The following is a 17667-nucleotide window of genomic DNA, read 5'->3' as shown; positions in this document are numbered from 1 at the left end:
GGCCGGCATTTGGGGCTGGTGCCGGAAACGCCCGGACTTTATAACCAGAAGAAGGCCTGGGGGCGGGGTCGTGGAGGGGCGGAACCAGGCGGGCCGGGCCGGAGATGAGGACGAGGGGCGGGGCTGCGGAGAGCTCCCGAGGCCCCCGCGGGGTCCGAGCCCAGGGTACAGAGATCCCTTTGTGCGAAGTCTTTTGTCCTCACCAGCCTCCTTTTTCAGATGAGCATTCTCCCCAAGGTCATGAAGTCAGTAAGCCGCAGAAGTGAGAGATGTGAACTCATTTCGTCTGATCCATATTCACAGGTAATTGTCAGAAAAGGTGAAATCATAATTCTCACTTACGTATAACTATGGACAGGTGTTAAAAACTTTATTCTGCTCGTTCTCAAAGGATCCAGGCATGTTATAACTTCTTCAAAAGACAATATAAAAAGAGAACTGTTTTTAGGCCAGAAATGTTCAAATAGATCTGCAACCTTTTCTCTCGGGTTGGAGGTGGAAGAAACCCTGGATCCTCTCCATGGTCAGTTCGCACCTTGTTAAAAAAAACTGAGAAGCGAGGATCCCGGAAAAGCAAGGACATGCGGTGAGTATATAATGCACACTTTTTTCTACACCCACAAACCTGTGCTCTGCAGGGCCCCCAAGCACACAGGGCCTGGAGTTCTCTCGGAGGTAGCATCTCCCAGCATCTTGGGCACAAGGAGTTCACAGTAAAGGTAATAATAGAAGGGGCTCTGAGGCGAGGAGGACAGGGTCTGGGAGGCCAGACTCAGACTGGGCCCCACAGAGCTACACTTGGGCTAACCCCGTCGCTCCTCACCCAGCCCCCACCGCCTCTTGGGGCAGCTGGGAATGCCCCGGCTGGCCTGCAGCGACTGCCCAAGCCAAGTTCAATGGGCCTCTTTATTATCGTTGTGGACTTTGAACTTTACGAGGCCCCCATGCTTCCATAAACCCCAAGAGTGGGCCGTGACCATGTTGCTTGGAGGATCTGCCACTCAGGAGCTGGAGACTGTGATCCCAGGGAGGAGGGAGATTGCAAAGGTATGGGAAGTTTGCTGTGAGCAGGGGAGCAGAGTTGCCAGGCTCACACTGCGGGGTGCTCAGATGAGCACGGAGAGGTGGAGTTATTACTCAGTCTGCTTCAACCAGGTGTTCTGGAACACTCACCTGGTCTGCTTCAACCAGGTGTTCTGGAACACTCACCTGGTCTGCTTCACCAGGTGTTCTGGAACGCTCACCTGGTCTGCTTCACCAGGTGTTCTGGAGCGCTCACCTGGTCTGCTTCACCAGGTGTTCTGGAGCGCTCACCTGGTCTGCTTCACCAGGTGTTCTGGAACGCTCACCTGGTCTGCTTCACCAGGTGTTCTGGAGCACTCACCTGGTCTGCTTCACCAGGGGTTCTGGAGCGCTCATCTGGTCTGCTTCACCAGGTGTTCTGGAGCGCTCACCTGGTCTACTTCACCAGGTGTTCTGGAACACTCACCTTGTCTGCTTCACCAGGTGTTCTGGAGCACTCACCTGGTCTGCTTCACCAGGGGTTCTGGAGCGCTCATCTGGTCTGCTTCACCAGGTGTTCTGGAGCACTCACCTGCAGCTTGAAGATAAAAATAAATAAATAAACAATTCATCCTTAGGACTAAACACCTTTCTTAGAGATACTTTAAATGCCCTTGGGTAATGCTCAGCCTCTAGGGGTAAAAATAAGCCAGGGTCTCCCTTCTCTGCTCCTCTCTGTAGGTTTGAAGCAGAGTAGAAAGAAGCTAGGAAAATACCTTGTCAAGTGAAATGGGGAAACTGAGACAGCTGAACAAACAGGCCAGCAGAGCAATTTACAGCCTGATGCAGAAGGTCCACTCCCTAGATATGACATCTAGGCCTTAGTAGTATTTCAGTTCCAGGCCCAGAAAAACAGCAAAACCAGATTAGCAACACCAGGACCAGCTGCAATGACTATTGATTCCCTGCCCTGGCATTGACCAATGACCCTAGAAGGACACACTTGGAAAAGCTGGTGAACATTTTATTGAAATCCTCCCCTAAACTCCCAGTCTCGAAAAACCCTCCAAACAGCCAGTGCTTGTTCTCCCTCTGGGGAGCATGCCTGCGCTTTTTCCTTCCCCCTTCTTTCTTCTCCCTTCCCCTCTTCCCTCACAGGCCTGTGCCTCTCTTTTTCTCCTAAACTTTAGGGGTCCAGGAGAGCATGCAACCAGGAGAGCATTGAAGAGTAGCAGCTGATCCTGGGCTAACCCCCTGATAAGGGCCCCCTTTTCTCTGGCTTTCTTCCTACATGGCCAATGAATTCTTGCTTTACTTGTACACTTTGTCTCTTGACTGAATTCTTTCCTTCAAAAAGAATCCAGGTCTCATTGTTTCACTTATAACAGGAAAGTGTGGCAGGAACAAATTGTTCCCAATATCCCTCCCACCCCTGTCCTTTAGGAAGAGAAGCCCCACAATTTAGCTGCCTGCAGGCCACCCAAATGCAGACAACATCCCCAGTGGCCCTGAGAGCTTGGAGGAGCCATGCGAACAAGTTCTGGTTTATTAGACAAGAACGGAAGTGACTTGAGTCATTCTGGTTGTCCCTGCAAAATGGGTGTGCCCTCCACTTTTTCTTCCCTGCTTCCTACTGGCTGCCTGGTGGCTGTGAGGATGTGATGGTGGGAACTGCAGCAGCAGCCACCTGAGGCTGCTAGTTAGAAGCCATAGGTGGAGGACACAGAGCAACAAGAGAGAAGGGGCCTGGGTTCCCAAAAGCATAGACCACAGTATTGTCCTTGAGTGCCTGTGTCCAGACACCCATGTAAGGAAAATAAACTGCTGTCTGATTTAAGCCAATACTATGTGGGTATTTATTACAGTCACTGAATCTAACTACAAATTTAGAAAAGCATCTCAAAATGATAACCTTTTAGCTTTTTTGGCAAAATCTTATTATCTCACTCCTTCTTGGTACATTCCATCTGCAATACAGCTCCCTTTTCCTTCATGCAGACAGATGCCGCAGACCAGCTGGGGCATAGGCAGAAATCACTTCAAAGACTTTTGAACTCTTGTTTCCTTTTATAGAATTGTCCTAAGTGCTCAGCAAAGGCATAATAAACAGAGGAATACTGGGCTGGCCTCTGGCTCCAGCGGACTCACCTTTCCACCCACTTGAGGTGATGCCCAGGCACCTGCCCCAACATCCAGAACAATGACTACCAACCACGCACAACCTGCCTGTGCACCTCCATCTGTGAACACAAACTCACGCCACCACGATAAATGGCAAGCCTAGAAGCCTGCCCTTGCTGGGTCCCTGTATTATTACTTTAACTGCACAATCCTTACATTCATTTTCTCCTTTTAATTATTTAAAGCACTGCAGGTACAGTTAGTGTTTCCTTCAGTCCACCTCCTTCTTGGTTTCTCTGCCTCCTCCCCCATCCTGAGACCCCCCTCAGTGTCCCAGCAGAACCAGAACTTTGGCCTGTGCTCTCCCAATTGTTTTAAAATACTCTTACGCCCACGTGTGCACCTAAAACTGTGTAACATTGTTCATGTTTTATAAAAACGGTATTTTGTACAAATTATTTTGTGTCTTGCTTTTTGCCACCCAGCAATATTTCTTGAAATGAAGCCATATTGATGAATAGGACTCTAATTTGTTCATTTTTGCTATTATTTAACACACTATTGCCTGACCTGTGGTGGCGCAGTGGATAAAGCATCGACCTGGAATGCTGAGGTCTCAGGTTCAAAACCCTGGGCTTGCCTGGTCAAGGCACATATGGGAATTGATGCTTCCTGCTCCCCCCCCCCTTGTGTCTCCTCTCTCTCTCTCTCTCTCTCTCTCTCTCTCCCTCCCTCCCTCCCTCCCTCTCCTCTCCTCTCTCAAATGAATAAATAAAATCTTTTAAAAAACAAACAAAAAACACCACACTATCATTTTTAACACATCACAGTCTACTTGCCCAAATATTTCTTTGCTATTAGTTTTTAAATGTCAGAATGGGCACCCTTGTGTAAACCTTCTTAGGTACATATATGGGTTTTTTTTTCTTTTCCCGATAAAAGCTGGAGTAGAGTTGCTAACAGGAACCACACGTGCGTTTTCAATTTGAGCAGTCACTAACAAGCTGTCATCCACAGGGGGCTGCTACTGGACATGTCCCCAGCTCAGGATGAGCTGAGGTTTCCCCAAAACCTCTCCACCACTGATGGTGTCGAACTCGAAGATGTGCTAACTGGTCGGTGCACATAGGCATTTTGCTGATCTTTGGACTTGAGGCTACACAGCTCTGGGTGTTCAGCTATTAAGAAATGACTTCTTTCATCTGTGACAGTCTTTCTGTGTTGTACTTTCTTAGTGATGTATACATAGGGGCCTGTCATGTTTCTGGGTCTTGCCTCTCACCTGCATAAATGAAGCAAATACGTGCGCTGTTCATCTTTGAACCTTTTCTGGGTCTCATTCAGTATAGATGTTTTCGATTTTGATACATGGTGTTTATCAACAGTGCCGTCTCCGGTTTTGCTGTTTTCTCCTGATGAGGAGGGCTGTCCCAACTGCAAGGTCATGAAGAGGCTTTCCTGGGTTTTTAGCTAAGAACTGTCATTGAGGTGTCTGTTTCTTTGCTTTGTTCTGTTGTCGTTTTTTTACCTGTAAAACTTCCAGGGATTAAAGGAAAAAAAATTTTAAAAATAAATAAAACAAGAAAAAAGGATTAAAGGAAAAAGAAAAAAGAAAAAACAAAAAAACTTCCAGACACTTTTGGAGGGTAGATCTTTAATATTTCAGATTACTTTTTTGGTTCTTGACCTATTTTTAAGAGTTTTTTCCTTTCTTCCTGGGCCAGTGTTGCTAAGAAATGTGCTCTTGGAAGGAGGGTACCTTTCACGGAGGCATTCACGTGTTTTAACCTCCTAGGTGTGGCGCTCTTCCATTCTGCTGTTGTTGTTTTGTTTTGTTTTGTTTTTGTTTTTGTTTTCAGAGAGAGAGAGGGATAGACAGGGACAGACAGACAGGAACGGAGAGAGATGAGAAGCATCAATCATTAGTTTTTCATTGCGCATTGCAACACCTTAATTGTTCATTGATTGCTTTCTCATATGTGCCTTGACCGCGGGCCTTCAGCAGACCGAGTAACCCCTTGCTCGAGCCAGCGACCTTGGGTCCAAGCTGGTGAGCTTTGCTCAAACCAGATGAGCCCGCGCTCAAGCTGGTAACCTCGGGGTCTCGAACCTGGGTCCTCTGCATCCCAGTCCAATGCTCTATCTACTGCACCACCGCCTGGTCAGGCCCATTCTGCTGTTGTTTATTTGTGTCTTCCTGCCTTTTCTCTCCAGGCGCTTTTGCTGAAAGACTGTCTTACTAGGACTCTAAAACACCCGCACTGACTCCTGCTTCCCTGTGTTGTTTGTTCTCTGTGTTATTTTCTTTGGATTTATCCTGTTCTTCTTTTCTGCTTTCAAAAGTGGACAGTTTGGTTTACTTATTTTTAAACCTATCTTGTTTAGATAGGAAGACTGTTGAGGAGATCCATTCCCCTCAGAGAATGACTCACTGTGCCCGCAGGTCTTGATAAGAAGGAGCACTTTCACTTTCATGAACCCTGAAGACTGTCGTTCTTGTTAGCCCCATTCTAACCCATCCAAAACAGCCCCTTACTTTGGCTGCAGTATAATTCATCACCCTTTTCTCTTGGCATTACTATTTTTCTATCTTTTCCAAAATGCATTTCCCTACCCCAGAGTCGTAAAAATGTGGAATATTCCATCCTCTGTTTTGTTGTTGTGCCTTTCACAGTCAGATCTGTAGCTCACCTGGAGTTATTTTTGTTTCTAATGTCGGATGATACTTTATTTTTGTTCTGTGATGGACCCCCAGGTGTTCTGTGATTTTCCATTTGGTGCTAATCTGGCCTGTAGGACTTCACTTTCTGTGTTCACAAGCTAGATGACCTATGATTTTCCTCTCTTGCAATTTTTCTCTAGGTTTTGGATGAGATTATGATAAAAAAAAAACAAGTTGGAAAATGTTCCCTTTTTCTTTTTTTCTGGAAGCATCTGTGCAAGATTACAGTTATTTTTCCACAAATATTCAGTCAAGTCTACTCATGAAATAATCTGAGCCTAAGAGGTTTATTTTGTAGAAGGATTTTTTAAAATTTTTATTTTATTTATTCATTTTAGAAAGAAAGAGAGCGAGAGAGAGAGAGAGAGAGAGAGAAAGGGAGGAGCTGGAAGCATCAACTCCCCATATGTGCCTTGACCAGGCAAGCCCAGGGTTTCGAACCGGCGACCTCAGCATTTCCAGGTCGACGCTTTATCCACTGCACCACCACAGGTCAGGCCTTGTAAAAGGCTTTTTGAAGGCAGATTCTATTTTATACTTCTTAAGACTCTTAGGATCTTCCCTTTCCTCCTCAATTAATATTGTAAGTTGTGTTTTGGAATAAGAAAGTGTTTGTTTCATCTAATTTTTCAAATTTGTTAACAAAGTTTTTCCTAATATTCATTTACTATTTTCCATGTCTATAGCATCTGTAGTGATGTTTTTTATGTTTCTTCTCCTATTTTATTAATTTTGTCTTTTGTCTTTGTCTCTTTTCCCTTACTGTCCTCGGGTTTCATGTTGTTTCTCCTGACTTCTTGAGAGAGATGCTTGTCTTGATGATGAGCCCTCCTTCTTTACCAGGACTTCAGTAAGAGCTACCAAGCACGGCTGGGTATATCCCACATGTTCTAAAATGTTGGTTTTTGTTGTTGTTGTTGTTGTTTTCATTTTCATTCACTTCAAACTATTTCCTTATTAATTTTTTTAAATCCATGAGTAATTGAGAAGTCTATTTCTTAACCTTAATTTAATGTTGGTTATTGATGTTTTAGCATAACTGAATTGTGTTGGAATCCTGGGAGTTCAAAAAGACCAGAGTAACAGGCTTTATTGAAAGGAAGAAAGGAACCCTGCCGGGCACTTCTCCAGGGAGAAGAGCACCGGTTACAGACTAGGGGTGAAGTATATAGTGTTTGGGAGAGCCTGAGGGGATACTGAGTCAAAGGTTCTGGTATGTTCCCTTTTACAGTTTTAGGATTTCAGCTTTCTGGAATGCTCCTTCTTGGGGCAAGTTGACCAGCTTCTTGGAATTCCTCTGTCTCAGGGGCGATAGTCCGGTAAGGTTGAGGTCTGACAGATAAGTGGAACATCAAGAGGGCAGTTTGGAATACACATATCTATCATTTCTCAACTCTGTGGTTAAATATAAAAGAAAGGCAGTTATTAATCTTATAATATACGATGAGGGGTGACGAGGAGAAAGAGGAGAAAAAATTGGAAAATTATTGCTTCTTCTGGAGAGAACTCAAGAAAAGAACCTTGCCAAGCCAAGTCCCCCATCCAGTTAAGGAGGTCATCAATTTCCATGCTGTGAGGTCTGAACCTGGCGATGTCTCTGAAAACCTGAGTGAGGAAGTAAAATAACTTTGTGAGGTAATAATTGTGAATTGCTTGCTGCAAGTGTCGAGTGGACAGAGTGACACGGTGATACATGGTCTCCTGGATGAGCCTCATGAGACGTGCTGGTCTGGTTCCTCTAGAATGAAAGGACATGTAGAGATTTTTAGAGACAGGGAACCTGTTGGTGTAAGTTTTTATATAGAAGGATTGAATAAATGTGGTTTAAAAGGAAGGGGGTTTGGAGAACATTCAGGAGGGAACTTCTTGGGCTGAGGGGCAGCTTCTTCCTGATGTCATCCCTACCTATTTGATATTCCCTCGTGAAGTTCTCCTTGGGGTATTGGGGAATAGGAGTGTAGGGGCATTTGATTGTAGGTAATCCTAGAGATTTCTCTCTTCTGGGACTGTAGGAACTTGATAAAGAAGGGGGCAAGTATTTGGAGATCAGGACTGCAGAGATAAGAAGGGTTCTATAGCGGGAGTGAAAGTTCTTCAATGGTAAAGTTAGAGATATTCTTTCCTGGCAGCCCTGGAGAGAGCAGTTAGCTTGAGTTAAAAGAAATGTTTCATGTCCATTTGTAAGCTCTTCTTTGGCCAAGAAGACCCAGTGGTCTTGTCCTCTTACTATGTGAAGAGTAAAAAGACTGAGAAGTGTTAAGAGGTGAATGCTATTCATTCTCCTAGTTCTTCAGGGATACGGGAGAGCTTTAGGGTTAGGAGACCTGTAGGGGTTGAAAGATAGGATTTAGGAGGTTTGCTGATATAGGGTTTCAGATTTTTCTGTTTCACGAGGGCAAGTTTCAGGGTTGATGTGTAGGGTTAGGTACATTTTTCCAATTTTCTGATTGGTGAAGGTCTGTATGCGGTTCTGTAAGAAACTATTAAACAAACATAAGATGCAGGGTCCAAAATTTAGAAAAATAAATAGGAGAGTGTGTGGACCAATGATAAGCAATAGTCAAGACACAGTTTGTGTGAATCCACTTATTGCATGTTTGTGAATTCGCTGGGCTCCAGAGAGAGAGAGAGAGAGAGAGAGAGAGAGAGAGAGTGGGAATAAGACAGGGCAGTGTCCAGTCCCCCTGTCCCTAGAGCTATTTTTATAGAAATTTTTAAAGCAACAAGGAGGGGAATTACCTGTATAGCTCGTTTGGTCCTTAGATTGATGGGTAGTGTACTAGGAACTAGAAGAGGCTCATGGGGTGGGATTAGGTTGATATTTGGGGTGAGATAGATTAGGGTACAGGTTTCTGTCTAATTAGTAGGGAGACACATATAGGTGTTGGTCCCTCATCCCTGATTGTGTGAGGCAGGCTAGGAGGTGAATAGAGAATGGAAGGACAAGGTCAGTTTCATTTCTCTGTTTCTGAGTTCCAGATGGCCAGGGTAGAGGAAAGAGTTGCCCTTAGCAGCAGTGGGAGTTGTCAGGACCACGGTGTGTGGACCTGTCCATGTGAAAGTCAGTCCTTGGGTGATGTAATGCTGGAAGTGTCTCTTGGACAGTCTTTGAACAGTTTTCTGAGTAACCTGTAAATCCTGCAAGTATTGTACTTAGGGAAAGGGTGGTTACATTTCTACACTTTGCAGCTAGAGTTTAAATCCTAGTGACTACTGCTTCTAGCTGGAATTAGCAGCAGGTCCCAGCCTACAATAGGCATAAGGCATTGAGACAAGAGGAATAAAGGAGATACTATATATTAAATAAAGTAACAAACTCAGACTGTCAATACCCACAGTAGAGATTTCTGAGAGATAAATAAAACTTAAATAATCAAGCGAGGCATAGTAGATGGCCCTTGTGTTTACAAGAAATGAGATTAGCTTATCTGCTATTTGGAAGAAATACGGTAGGCTCGTGAACAATGTCTTTGGGCCTTCAGTGGCAATTTCCAGCATGCTGGGCAAGGTCAGGTCACAGGTAGCTGGAGCAGGGCTAGAAGAGACTGAACCTTCCCTCCATGGAGCAAGGGGGCAGCTTACTTTCTGCACAGATGTGTAAACCGGTGGGGCTGGGAAGCCTGGCAGGCTTCAGTTCAGTGACCTTTCTTTCCACTCTAGAGCAGGGCCCTGATGGAGTTCTATGAAGGCTTTTAGGCACTGGAGCCAAAAGCTGGTATTTCCTGACTTGTTTTGGGCCTTATTTGCCTTTTCTGTTACTTCCTTGGCCATTATAGACCTTAAAAGCCATGCTCAGCCTGACCAGGTGGTGGCGCAGTGGATGGAGCGTCGGACTGGGATGTGGAAGGACCCGGGTTCAAGACCCTGAGGTCGCCAGCTTGAGCACGGGCTCATCTGGCTTGAACAAAGAGCTCACCAGCTTGGACCCAAGGTCGCTGGCTCCAGCAGGGGGTTGCTCGGTCTGCTGAAGGCCCACGGTCAGGGCACATGTGAGAAAGCAATCAATGAACAACTAAGAAGTCGCAACGAGAAACTGATGATTGATGCTTCTCATCTCTCTCCGTTCCTGTCTGTCTGTTCCTGTCTATCTCTGCCTCTGTTAAAATAAATAAATAAATAAATAAATAAAATTAAAAAAAAAAAAAAAAAAAAGCCATGCTCAGAAGATCTCACTGAGGGGCTTGACTAAGAGAGCAAAATTGGGAATCCAGTGTCTAAAGAAGCCTATTAACTGAGGAGAGAAAGGATTTGATATGTGGTGGTAGGTGGTTGGAGACTGCGGAGGGTCTGAGTTCGATCTAGGGTGAGACTTCAGGTGGTGGGGGTTAAGGTGATGCCTAGATAGACTATAGACTGAGAATGAGGTTGAGCCTTAGCAGAGAAGACACAATATCCTTTCATGGTGAGGAAGTTAAGAAGGGTGGTGGTGTGTCTCCTTGAGGCAGGCAGGGAGGGGCTGCAGAGGAGTAGGTTATTTACATATTGTAAGAGAGTACTAGTTTTGAGATTGCGTGCTGCTAAATTCTGAGCTAGTGCCTGCCCAAACAGGTGTGGGCTGTTTCTGAACCCCTGGGGTAAGACAGTCCACGTAAGTTGCTGGGCTGCATTAGTGTCCCGGTCAGTCCAGGTGAATGCAAACAGAAAGTAAGAGTCAGGGTGTAGAGGAATGGTAAAGAAGGCATTCTTGAGGTCTAGGACTATGAAGTGAGTGGTGTTTGAGGGAATGTGTGACAGTAACCTGTAGAGATTAAGGACTACTGGATGGAGGGGAACTATTGCCTCATTGATTAGGTGTAAGTCTGGTATGAGGTGATAGCCCCTGAAGGTTTGCAAACAGGAAGGATGGGGGTATTGCAGGGAGAGTCCGTGGGGATGAGTAAGCCTCGGTTTATGAGGTGGGTAATTACTAGTTTAAGGCCTTAGAAACAGACACAGTTGCACATTAAACAAAGATTTTACAAATTATGAATTAAGGAATTTAAATGAGCGCACTTATTTCAATTCAAATTATACTAGAGATATTTTCTGACAGAGACAAGACGGATTACTTACTCGCATAGCTTAATATACAACTCTGCTTTTTTTTTTTTAACTCTGCTTTTTTTAAAGTTTTTCGAGATGGCAGGGAGTTGTCAGGATAGAGGGGAGGAAGAAAGAAAGCAGACAGATGGACAGTGTGAGCAGCTGGGTGGAAAAGAAGGAGGGTCAGAATCTGCAGGAGGAGGAGGAGGAGGGTAAAGTATTGGTGTGGCACCACATGGTCAGAGGAGTCAAAAAGATTTAGAGCTCTGAGGAGAGGGAAGAGGACGAGGTGTAGTGGAAGGCACAGTCAGTCTCTGGGGGGGAGGTAAGGATGGATCAAAGAAGAAAAAGAGAGCCGCCCATCTGTAAGGAGGGAGGAGGGGTTTAAGAACACTGTGGAGAAGGGAGGGGCCCCTGGCCAGCAGGGGAGGAGAAAGAGAGACTGGTATTTGCAGGTGAATGAGAAAACAGGATCCTGCAAAGGGAGGGGACTTTCTGGAGGGAAGAGACTTGAGTGGAAGAGATTTGCAGAGGGACCAGAGAGGGGTCCCAAGAGAAGGGTGTCCCGAGGGGTCAGGCAGGAGGGGGAGAGAGTTAGGAGTCCACGGAGAAGGAAAGATTAGGCACGAACATTTTAGGTGAGGTTTCTTTGGCCAAAAATGGCCTGTGTGTAGAACAGAAGGTACAGAAACTAAGGACAGGAACGAAGGGAGAAGAGAGGTCTGCACGTAAAGAATTTCTCATGCCCTCCCTGTCCAGTGGCAGAAATTGTCAGGACCTCTTACGATATTGTAATGGTAGTAGAAAGCAACCTGGCTAGGCACCTAGACTTTCGAGGAAGTCCATAGAAGCTAGCCTCTCGGAGTAGAAACCTCGCAAACTATGAACCTCAGAGAGTAGGGTGAGTCCCGAAGGAGTAGAGGAGTAGTCTCTGAGGCCTGAGATTGGGAGGAGCCCACAGTAGAGGAGACTGGTGAGAGAAGGGGGCGTCCCTGCCTCCAGTCACAGTTCCGAGAGGAGAAAATCTCCATAGAAAGAAAGTCTCAGACAAGAGGTTGTCACCCCAAGGCTGAGATCCCGGGACGTAGGAGGGTGGCCTGGCTAGGCGCGCCTAGACTTTCATAGAAATCCATAAAGGAGTAGAGGCAGACCACTCGTAGATATGGGGTCCGAAGTCAAAACCGTCCATCCAGGAAGGGGTGTTTTTAGAGAGAAATTTGGAGGCCAACCGGGGAAGGGGAGGGAGAAACTCCTTACCTTTCTGGTCCAGCAGGGGTTCAGGACAGGGTTAGACTGCCGGCCATTCGACCTACAATTACACGTCCAAACAGAATCAGGGAGTAAGCCCAGAACGAGCTGCCACTGCCCATTGCTTCCCTGGTTGTAAGTTTGGACAGCAAAGAGGGATCATCCAGGCAGTTAGTACCCTGTCCTGGGTTTTGGCACCAAATGTTGGAATCCATGGGAGTCCGAAAGACCAGAGTAACAGGCTTTATTGAAAGGAAGAAAGGAACCCTGCTGGGCACTTCTCCCGGGAAGAAGGGCACTGGTTACAGACTAGGGGTGAATTATATAGTGTTTGGGAGAGCCTGAGGGGATACTGAGTCAAAGGTTCTGGTATGTTCCCTTTTATGGTTTTAGGATTTCAGCTTTCTGGAATGCTCCTTCTTGAGGCAGGTTGATCAGCTTTCTGGAATTCCTCTGTCTCAAGGGCGATAGTCCAGTAAGGATGAGGTCAGGCAGCCAAGTGGAACAGCAAAAGGGCAGTCTGGAATTCACATATCTATCAAATTGTAGTCAGGGAACATACGCTGCATCACTCAAGCCTTTAGAAGGAAAACTTGCTTTGTGGCTAAAACAGTATCAATTTTCTTTTTTTTTTTTTTACTTTTATTAATTTTTAGAGAGTGAGAGAGAGAGAGAAGGGGGAGGGAGGAGCAGGAAGCATCAACTCCCATATGTGCCTTGACCAGACAAGCCCAGGGTTTGTTTTTTGGTTTTTTTGTGGGGGGGGGTTTAAGCCCAGGGTTTCGAACTGGCGACCTCAGCATTCCAGGTCGACGCTTTATCCACTGTGCCACCACAGATCAGGCCTAAAACAGTATCAGTTTTCAAAAACAGGGCATGCTCAGCCTGACCAGGTGGTGGCGCAGAGTAGATAGAGCATCGGACTGGGATGTGGAGGACCCAGATTCAAGACCCCAAGGTCACCAGCTTGAGCCCAAGGTCTCTGGCTCGAGCGAGTGGTCACTCAGTCTGCTGTAGCCCTGATCAAGGTACATATGAGAAAACAATCAATGAACAACTAAGGAGCTGCAATGAAGAATTGATTTCTCATCTCTCTCCCTTCCTGTCTGTCTGTCCCTATCTGTCCCTCTCTCTGTCTCTGCCACAAAACAAAAAAAAAAACAAAAAAAAACAAACAAAAAAAAAAAACAGAGCATGCTCACCCGAAAAGACTGCATTCTGCAGTCAGTGCTCTATGGATGACCATTAAGTTAGGATTTTTTGTTTTTTCTAATCATTTTGTTCAAATTCTCTAGGTATTTATTGGTTGATTAAAATACAATTAGTCTATCAGTTACTGAGGGAGGTGTGTTGTGAGGTTCAGTTTGTTGACTGCCCCTTGTTTGCCCTTCCAAAGCTTGAGGCTGTGTTAGTACATGTGGGCTCTGTATCTTCCCAGTGACCTGATGTAGTGATCATCGTGAAATGACCACCTCTGGACCCAGCAATGCATTCTGCATTGATACCTAGTTTGCCCAGTGGTCTTTTAGTCAATATTGCAGGGTTAATATCTCTTTCCACTGTCTTTCATTCTTTTTATTTGCTTATATTTTAGATACTGTCTTATAAACAGTTGGGGGTTGTCGTTTTTTTAACTTATATAATGATCTTTGCCTTAAAAAAAAAGATTTTATTGACTTTTACAGAGAAGGGAAGGGAGGAAAGAAGCAGGAAGCATCAACTCATAGTAGTTGCTTCCTGTATGTGCCTTGACCAGGCAAGCCCAGGAATTTGAACCGGCGACCTCAGCATTCTAGGTCAACCCTTTATCCACTGAGCCACCACAGATCAGTCCATAATGATCTTTGCCTTTTAACTGGAGCATTTAGTTCATCCATTTATGTTTAATGTAATTGTTACAAGATTAGGTTGTCAATCTGTTGTTTTACTAAGTGCTTTATATTTTTCCTCCTTTCTCTGTATTCTCATGTCTCTCCTTTTGTTTTTAAGGGCTTTATTGAGATATAATTCAAATACAATACAGCGCACTCACTAAAGTGCTTGATTCAATGATTTTTAATATGTTTACACAGTCCTGCAAACATCACCACAGTTTTAGAACATTTTGTCACTCCAAACAGACACTCCTATCAGCAGTCATTCCCTAACCCCCTCACACACACACGCCCAGCACCTGGTGACCACTAATCTATGTCCTGTCTCCATGGACTTCCTGTTGTGGACATTTCATGTTCAATGAAATCAAACCGCATGCAGGTCTTTTGTGACTGGCTTCTTTCATTTAAAGTAATGTTTTTGAGACTTATCCATGTGGTAGCGTGTCAGTACTTCATTCCTTTTATTTCCAAATACAACTTCATCGTAGGGATGTGCCACGTTTTATTTATTCATTCATCCTTTGATGGACGTCTGCAATGTGTCCACTGCTTTGCTACAATGAATAATGCCACTCTAAACCTTGTGCACTGGTTTTTGTGTGGGTGCTTGTTTTTGCCACCGATGGGTGTACACTCAGGATTGGGCTTGCTGAGTCTTAGGGAAACTCTAGCTTTAATATGTTGAAGAACTCCCAAACTGTTTTCCATGACATTTTTTTTTTTTTACACAGGCTGCATTCACTTAGAATTACTATGAAACTTACCATTTCGGTTACTTGTATTTCCTTCCTGCTTCTCCTATCTTTCACTTTAGTGCAGCTTTTCCAGTGACAAACTCTCTCAACTTTTGTTTGCTTAAAAATGTTTGTATTTTTTATATTTTCACAGGGATTAGAACTTGAGATGGACAGTTGACTATTTTTCAGCCCATTCAATATATCACCCCACTACCTTTTGGCTTACATACCTTCTGTTGAGAGGTTGACTATTGGTCTTATTTGTAAGGTCGGTTGGCAATTGGGGAAGGTCGCGTGAAGAACCAGGCCCAGGGGCCCTGGCCGGTTGGCTCAGTGGTAGAGCGTCGGCCTGGCGTGCAGAAGTCCCGGGTTCAATTCCCGGCCAGGGCACACAGGAGAAGCACCCATCTGCTTCTCCACCCCTCCCCCTCTCCTTCCTCTCTGTCTCTCTCTTCCCCTCCCACAGTGAGGCTCCATTGGGGCAAAGATGGCCCGGGCGCTGGGGATGGCTCCTTGGCCTCTGCTCCAGGCGCTAGAGTGGCTCTGGTCGCAACAGAGCAAAACCCCGGAGGGGCAGAGCATCGCCCCCTGGTGGGCAGAGCCGGGTGGATCCCGGTCGGGCGCATGCAGGAGTCTGTCTGACTGTCTCTCCCCATTTCCAGCTTCAGAAAAATACAAAAAAAAAAAAGAAAGAAAGAAAAAGAAAAAAGAACCAGGCCCAGGAACTTTGGCTGGAACCTCCCACGCTAATGCACGCCAAAAGAAACTTCCCAGGAGCCCTTTGAAAAAGAACGACTGTCTGTCAGCCAATGAAATTTTGCCACATCATATCAACTCGCCTTCACCCTACCGACCCTATAAATTACCCTCAAACAGGAGAGACTGCGTGACTTCTCTGGCCCCCATCTCGCGGACCAGAGGAACTCGTCCGGGAAGCGCTCTACTAAATAAAGCTTTTGCTATTCCACACTTTGTGGCTGCGCCGTTCTTTCTTCCTCGACAGGGAAAATACCTTACATTATTATTATTCCTTTGAAAGAAAAACCATTCCCCCTCTTTCTGTTGTAAAGATTTCATCTTTGTCTTTGGTTTTCAATGGTTTTACCACCGTGTGGCATGATGGGTGTGGACTTCGTTGTACTTATCCTGCCTGGGGATCACTGGCTTTCTTGAGTCTGCGCCTTAGTGACTTCCATCAACTTGGGGACATTCTCAACCACCATTTTATTATTTCTGTTGCGTTCTCTCGTTTCTCCTCTGAGACTCCAGTTGCACATATGTTTGTCTTCCCCGTTGTCCCCTTTGCATGGATAATCCTCCATTCTGAATTTTCATTCTTTTTTTTCTTTTCATGCTTCTTCCTGGGTATTTTCTTTTCATGCATCTTCTGATTCCCTGACTTTCTCTTCTTCAGTTTCCTTGTTCTTCACATCTAGATTCTACATTTGTTCCTTATTATTGTTACCAGTTTCAAGTTCTCTACCATGATTCTCAATCTTGGGTTTTATCTCTTCAAGTGGAGTAGGCATAGTTATTTTCATTTTTTCTGATCCGTAGTCAGACGCGTTATCCATTGCGCCACTGGCCCACATATTATTTTCATTTTTTATTGGGATAGCTCAACTGTGAGGTTGTTGTTTTTTTTTTCTCCCCACATGTTAGGCATTTTATACCTACTCCTTGGATATTTTTATTTTATTTTATTTTATTTTGTATTTTTCCAAAGCTGGAAACGGGGAGGCAGTCAGACAGACTCCCGCATGCGCCCGACTGGGATCCACCCAGCATGCCCACCAGGGGGCGATGCTGTCCCATCTTGGGGCATGGCTCTGCTACAACCATTCTAGCGTCTGAGGCAGAGGCCACAGAGCCATCCTCAGAGCCCAAACTTTGCTCCAGTGGAGCCTTGGCTGCGGAAGGGGAAGAGAGAGACAGAGAGGAAGGAGAGGGAGAGGGGTGGAGAAGCAGAAGGGTGCTTCTCCTGTGTGCCCTGGCCAGGAATCAAACCCAGGACTCCTACACACCAGGCCAACATTCTACCACTGAGCCAATCGGCCAGGGCCACTCCTTGGATATTTTTAGTTAGGTAGGATCTCAAACTAAATGGAAAGTGAAATTAGTGGCTATCTCAAAATGAAAGAGTTGGAACATTTTCTCCATCTTTATGCAGGGGTGGGGGGATTCCAAATTGTGTCGAGTGTATGGACTTGTAATTCTATTTGTGAAAATCTCTACAGTGGGAATTCCTTGTCCTCAGATGACCATCTGCATGAGGAGAAACAGGCTTTGCTCCATTCTGCCCTAGGAGGAGCTGGTTACTAGGGCAGGGTTGTTGGGGCATCTGAGGTTACGGCGCCTCTCCAGTCCCGACTCCAGCTGTGTAGGGACTACAGAAAGAAAGGCATGATCCTCAATTAGCTGTTCCTCTAGAATGCTGCCCTTGGCACCTGTATATGAATGATTTCACCCCTCAGTTGATTCCAAAATGCTTGTTCAGCCATGCTCTTGGGAGAACCAACCCTGACATTCTCTTCTCACCTCACTGACCTTTAACCCCTGACCCCATCCCAAGCCAAGCCCAGGATAGTGAGACTGGCTCTGCAGGTATACTTCTGGAGCTCCCCAACTTCCCAGACCTCAACAGAGAAAGGCAAGACATTTGTTTGCCTGTGTGTGGGTGCCTGTTTTTTTCTTTTTCAAAAAGCTTTATTGTTTCCATTGGGTCCAAAGCAGGGGAGAGGGCTCCAGAGTGGTTAAAAGGATGAATTGTAGTTTCAGGAAGAGGCTCAGGCAGAAGCCAAACACCATGAGGATGGGGGATGCAGAGGGCCCCTCAAAGGCCTCTGGGCTCCAAAGGCTCCTGGCTGTGATTGAAGAGGAGCCTTTCAAAGAGATCATCACCCAGCCCGGCCTGCGGGCCGGCCTGCAGAGGTGAGTC

The 17667-nt window shown here is 45.6% G+C and overlaps 1 long non-coding RNA gene across 4 annotated transcripts; it reads left to right on the top strand.

The window, feature by feature from the left end:
* Positions 1-96: 96 nt before the first annotated feature.
* On the top strand, positions 97-15691 carry LOC136307647 (uncharacterized). 4 transcript variants are annotated; one of them, XR_010725973.1, is made up of 3 exons: positions 97-303; positions 392-590; positions 15398-15691. It is a non-coding gene; the product is annotated as an uncharacterized lncRNA (long non-coding RNA). The 4 variants fall into 4 exon arrangements; XR_010725974.1 differs by lacking the exon at positions 15398-15691 and adding an exon at positions 9622-9934 and having other exon boundaries at positions 392-586; XR_010725971.1 differs by having other exon boundaries at positions 99-303; positions 392-586; positions 15392-15691.
* The last annotated feature ends 1976 nt before the right edge of the window (positions 15692-17667 follow it).

This window comes from Saccopteryx bilineata, chromosome 6 (genome assembly GCF_036850765.1).
Source record: "Saccopteryx bilineata isolate mSacBil1 chromosome 6, mSacBil1_pri_phased_curated, whole genome shotgun sequence".
Lineage (NCBI taxonomy): Eukaryota > Metazoa > Chordata > Mammalia > Chiroptera > Emballonuridae > Saccopteryx > Saccopteryx bilineata.
Note: the sequence above shows the minus strand (reverse complement) of the source record. Positions and strands in the feature narration are given on the sequence as shown.